This window comes from Limulus polyphemus, unplaced genomic scaffold (assembly GCF_000517525.1).
Source record: "Limulus polyphemus unplaced genomic scaffold, Limulus_polyphemus-2.1.2 Scaffold5171, whole genome shotgun sequence".
Classification (NCBI taxonomy): Eukaryota; Metazoa; Arthropoda; class Merostomata; order Xiphosura; family Limulidae; genus Limulus; species Limulus polyphemus.
This window is the reverse complement of record NW_013670781.1, coordinates 32,196-38,022: the sequence shown is the minus strand read 5'-3', so window position 1 is coordinate 38,022 and position 5,827 is coordinate 32,196. Positions and strand designations below refer to the sequence as shown.

The 5,827-nt window shown below is 33.4% G+C and overlaps 1 protein-coding gene across 1 annotated transcript in view; it reads left to right on the top strand.

Annotated features, from left to right (window-relative positions):
- The first annotated feature begins 442 nt into the window (after positions 1–442).
- Positions 443–5,827, top strand: part of LOC106472219 (alpha-1D adrenergic receptor-like) — a 9,335-nt gene continuing 3,950 nt past the window's right edge. Inside the window, exon 1 of the mRNA XM_013932849.2 lies at positions 443–884. The gene's annotated coding sequence lies outside the window, so the exon portion shown is untranslated. The remainder of the gene's footprint in view (positions 885–5,827) is intronic.

The window sequence follows — 5,827 nt, the reverse complement described above, 5'->3', positions numbered from 1 at the left end:
GAATGTCTGCGGACTTATAACGCTGGAAATAGGGTTTCGATACCCGTGGTGGGAAAAGCAAAGATAGCTCATTGTGTAGTTTGCGCTTAACAACAATGAGATTCATTAAACAATACTGAATGCCAGAACAAGCATGGATAAAACATTTAAATCTTTATTTTTTATGATTAAGTGTTGTTATTATTTGTACTAAATAACAAAATCCCTCATTTGTAAAGTTGATGGGAAAAATCTGTTAATAAATATACTACAAAAAATTAAACCCTGCATGATACACTCTGAAAACTGACAACCAAGATCATGATGTGAACATCACTGTAACCCGAAACACACTTCCGCTGTAATGTTGATTCCGGTTTTTTACTTCCGTTTCCGGTAAGCCATCATGAGCTCGAGATAAGAAAAACTCGTGTCTTGTTTTTATGCCAACTTTATCAGAGCTAGCGTGTCGTATATCATAAAGTATATGTTTGGCTAACAGACACCTAATATGAATTAATGTTATTGTTGTTTGTAAAGATTACACAATAATTATGCAGATGTCGCGTCGCAGTAAGTGACGTAACCATCAGTTAAGGTGGAGGGTGTATGTGGAACACGCTGGTTTTGTAGAAGTTCCTAAAACGTTATTCCGACTGAATATATATATATATATATTAGTTTGTTCACAGCTTAATAAACTTCTGAAGAAGGTAGAGATCTTTGTTCTTGAGGAGATAGGAAATTTTTATTAACGTAGAAGTCTGCATAACCCAAGTTTAAGAAGTGAATGATAAAGACGCCAAATGTGGACAGTTCAACTTCAAGGTCAATTCCATGTGTGAAGCAGTCGACATTGTAGGTTGGTGTCGCGTATACAAGAAACTCGAATACCCGTTTTTGAGGTAAGAAGAAAAATATTAGATTAACATAACGTTAAATTACATTAATGTGTTGGTGTTATCTACTGCGTTCGATAAATTGTGACTTCAACTTAGTTAAGACTGACTGCTCACCTGCTGTCTTTGAGATTTAACATTACTGTCTTGTTAAAAAATTCGTTACAAAATACACATTAATGTAATCAATATAGTGGTTAAACTGTGTAAGAAAACGTGTTCATACAAACTAAAATTGGTCGAGAGTACTAAAAATAAGACGTCTAGATATATCAGCATTTAAAATACTAACATAAACGCATAGGAAAGAAAAAAAAGGGGGGCGAACAGTTTTTTGTTGGAAATTTTATTTTTATAACTACGTTCGAAAATATCAAGATAGATAAACATGAAGAATAAAATAAGATATACTGGAAAAAGAAAAGTCACGCAAGTAATGTGCGTATCTAGTTAATTAGAATAAAGCGCCTCCCCCCCTCCCCCAGTGGCACAGTGGTATGTCTGCAGACTTGTACTGCTAGAAACCTGGTTTCGATACCCGTGATGAGTAGAGCACAGATAGCCCTTTGTGCTTAGTAACAAACAACATAATAAAGCGAACATTGTGCGGAGTTCTGAGGGAAAGCGCTTCAGTTATATCGAGATAAAAACTGGGAGAATTTTATTGATCTCGAGAAGCCGTTTTCTGTTAAACAATATAGCATTGTAAACTTGCAGTTTGGTCTGATTTGCTCTACGTTAAACGTCAGGAGCGTGGAACTGATGGCGTAGTACATACTATACTGTAGTTTGAGGTACAAAGTTCGTATAATAAATCTTGTCATATCGACAGATATGTACAGTGGATTGTCAAGTGGAATGAATTTTTAACGAAGCTAGACACAGCGTGAGGAAAAATTACCTGTCCCAATGCACATAATACATGCTACCAATGTGTCGCTAGTCTTTTTTTATTCTTTTCTTTGTGCAGAAAATTAAATAACCACTCCCAAAACGTAGTTGTGTGCTCGTACGTTGGTTTTAGCTGTTGACAACTGAAATGTAATTAAATCTGAAATGAAATTGTAACTTATCATTTGCATTTAGGACCAAGACTTTGTTTGTTTGTAATTAAGCACAAAGCTTTACAATATGCTGTCTGTGCTCTGCCCACCATGGGTATCGAAACCCGGTTTATAACACTGTAAGTCCGCAGACATGCCGCTGTCCAACTGACGTTTGCCTCACTTTGTGTTTCAGTGAAAGAAAGGCTCCCAATGGCACAGCGGTATGTCTGCGGACTTATACTGCTATAAACCGGGTTTCGATACCCGTGTTGGACAAAGCACAGATGTAGCTTTGTGTTTAATAACAAACACCAGTGAAAGAAAGCCACACCTGAAACAAAAATCATGTTTTTCTTTTATATCATCAATAAATACTTTTGTCTTTAGTAGTGCAAATATTAAAAGGGCGAAATATTGTTAATATGTAGCTGGTATTAATATTACTCACAGAACACTAGTCCTCGCTCTGTAAGTCCAAATATATTGATAATTCTTACTGTAGTGTTTTTATTGATTTTGTGAAGCAGTCTGTTGAATTCTTACAACTAATATATTGACTGGTTTATTCTCGCATTGGTTTGTAATCAGCCCATAGACAAACCGTATCCAGTGTAAAATACCTGTCATTTCTAAACTTCATAAATGACAGACGATTGGAAAACATTTCATACCCCCCTCTATAATATGCGTTCGAAATTAATGTATTGCCTACTAGATACCTGGACTTGTAATTTACTGTTTTGCTGAGATAATGCTATGTTTAGTGAACTATTGGATAAAATATAATTAAGCCTTAATTCAAATTGTTTTTAACCCTTAAATTACCGACTTGTTTTTATATCGTTTACTACCAATATTGTATCATATTGAGTAATATTGTTTATGCCTTTGCTTGTTAGAAAATCCAGTGTTAAGAACTGGTCAAAAATAATAGTTATAGTCATTAGTGTTCTGTGTAAAACACCAAGGGGACCTCAGCAGTAGTGGGATTAATTGCAACATTGATGTTATTTTTGTTTATATTTTTTGGGTAAATCATGTGATATTAGGGATTCTGTAACCAAAAAAAAAATGTCTTCGACCTACAAACAAGTTGGTGTATAAATAGTTTAGAAAAACTTGTTTCAAAATCCCAGGGAAACTCCATCGATAATTCTGGTGTTAGTCCTCATATTACTGTGATTTTGCATGTGGACGAGCACATTCCGTTTAGAATACGGTAGGTTGGGCAAGGCTTAATAACGCTGAGCTTTTCTTATTGTTGATCAGATAAACGAAACGTCTGTCAAACAGTTATTGAGGGGAGGTCGTCCCTCTCGATTTTTTTTGAAAGTATCTTTGTTCCCAATGCTTTGAAATGTTACATTGAAAATGACTTTAAATTGACATACCAAACCTTTGAGCGTGTATTTTTCGTGACTTTCGATTTGATAGCTTTGTAAACTCAGAACTGCTGTTCATATTTGTTTTATGCTTCTGTAGGTAAGCTGCGCGAATGCGTTGTCTGTGACAACTAACTATGAGTAAAAGGTGAGTTAACTTATAATTCAATCTTTAAATGATAAAAAAATCAAGAAACTGGGGGGATGATTAAATGGAACAAAGGTCATATTCTTACAGTTTCGCAGCGTATCATTATAAGAACATAATGAGGTATTATTGGGTTTACGGCCGACAATATTGTTAACGGCGAGGGTACCCAAATGATGAAACATTGCATTCTAATCTTTATAAGTAAGAACGTAACAAAAGTATACTTAATAACCTATATTCACTAATGGGTTACATTATAGTTTTATCTGAACAGGTACCCTGCTGTGATTAGTAGTTAATATACATCTATATAAGCGTGAAAATACATCAACAGCAAGGAATTTTATCGTTTAAAATCTGATTATTGCTATTATGCTTATTTATTTATTTATAATGTCTCTTCAATTTTCGTATACTGATAAACAGTATGTCCATACGATAAACGTGAGACAACAAACTTTCCGAGTTATACATATAGACATTCAAAGGATTGAAAACTTTTTATCGGAATGCCTTTTAATATTTTATTTGAGACAATTTCATTACCTTATTTTGAAAGATTTTTCGGACGAACTGAGAATCATTAAAATATCTGCTTTGTTATAAATGAAGAATGTTTCATAGAATAGCTCTAGTAAAATACTGTTTTATCGAACGGTCACTGTCTTTTTAAATAGCTCTAGTACAATACTGTTTTATCGAACGGTCACTGTCTTTTTAAATAGCTCTAGTACAATACTCTGTTTTATCGAACGGTCACCGTCTTTTAAACCTTGTTTAGAGAAATTGAGCATTCAAGTTAATTTTTACAACCCCTTCTTTAGTGACAACAATTACAAACCTTTCATAACCTCAAAACATTTCAGGCATTGAAATCTGTGTTTCTTTTTATGATTTCTACATTAAAAGATGAGTTTCTAGATTATAATAAAATGTACAAAATTTATTATCAGTTCGAGACATTCCTTCAATAAATAGTGTGTTAAGCACGAAGCTGCACAAATGGTTTATGTGTGCTGTTCTCATCGCGAATATCGAAACCAAATTTTGTGACCTTTTCTTTTAATTGTTGAAGACTTACAAACTACGTCACTGGATGCTATCTTTAAACATTTTTATGTCGTATAAGGGGAAAAATCAATCTCTAACACTGGTGAAAATGTTGAAATCAAACCAATCGTAAGAGCATCTGTTTAACATCAGACTTCCACTTCAAATTTTTTAGAGAATGGATAATTACGTATTTTCGAATCTGAAATATAGTTATCAATTCCATTTATAATTATATGCTTTTTAATGTTTAATACAAAGGCTAGTATTTCTGTCCTTAATTTTCATTAAATGATATATTTTATGACAAGTGATTTATTGAGAAGGGTGCTTACCTATGTTGAATATGTCAGTCTGACTCTGTTGGTAGTCAAAATGGAGCAGTTAGACTGTTTGTTATTTTGTAATCAAGACTCTACTAAGTTAAAGGGAATAATAGGATGCGATTAAGGAAGTACCATCAATATTCTAGTATCCAACTGCCTTTATAGTATAGTAGAAACTTGTAAGCTGTAGGAGAAGTTACTTTACACATACTAAAGTCAGCTTGACTCTCTAGATATCGTTCACACGATATATGGTGAGAGCATGCGAATAAAGGGCTCTAAAATATGATGATAAAGCTAGTTTCTAATGGATTTCCCGGATTGATGAATAAAATGTCACGATGCTTATTTTTCTACGGTGACCGAAAAATTCAGTTACTGTTAGAAAAAAAACAACAACCTAGAAAGTACTTGTTCGGTAATATCATTGCCTGTTAAAAATGTTCGTTAACAAAGTTTCGGTAAAGTTTAAAATATTTTTGTTTGATATTATGAAATACAATCACGATCTTTGAAATATCTGAAAAACGATGTTAACCTAACATCACATTTTAAAAATTGATAAATAACTGGAACCACGTGATTTAAGTATGTCTACCGTCTTAATTTCACACATGTTAAATACCAGATTATATTTTACCTATTTGTAACGAATTTTAATGCAGCATTTATATATTATTAAAATCCATTTTTCTCCTGTTTCCTTGTAGGAACTATTTGCAAGTAATTACCCGTTTGTTCTAAGCTACAGGTTTTCTTTTAATCATATTGTATGACACACGATGCATAATTCTGTACTGATGATAATTGAGATTGTTAATGTCGACTCCTTTCGGGCATTTTGAAACACCTACTAGTGTTCTGACACCAGTTGTTTGTTTTGCACATTTGCCAGATCCAAGGCTGACGAAGGCTGAAAATGCCTGATGGGAACATGTGAATAGTATGTATATATGTGTGTGTGTGTGTGTGTATATATATATATATATATATA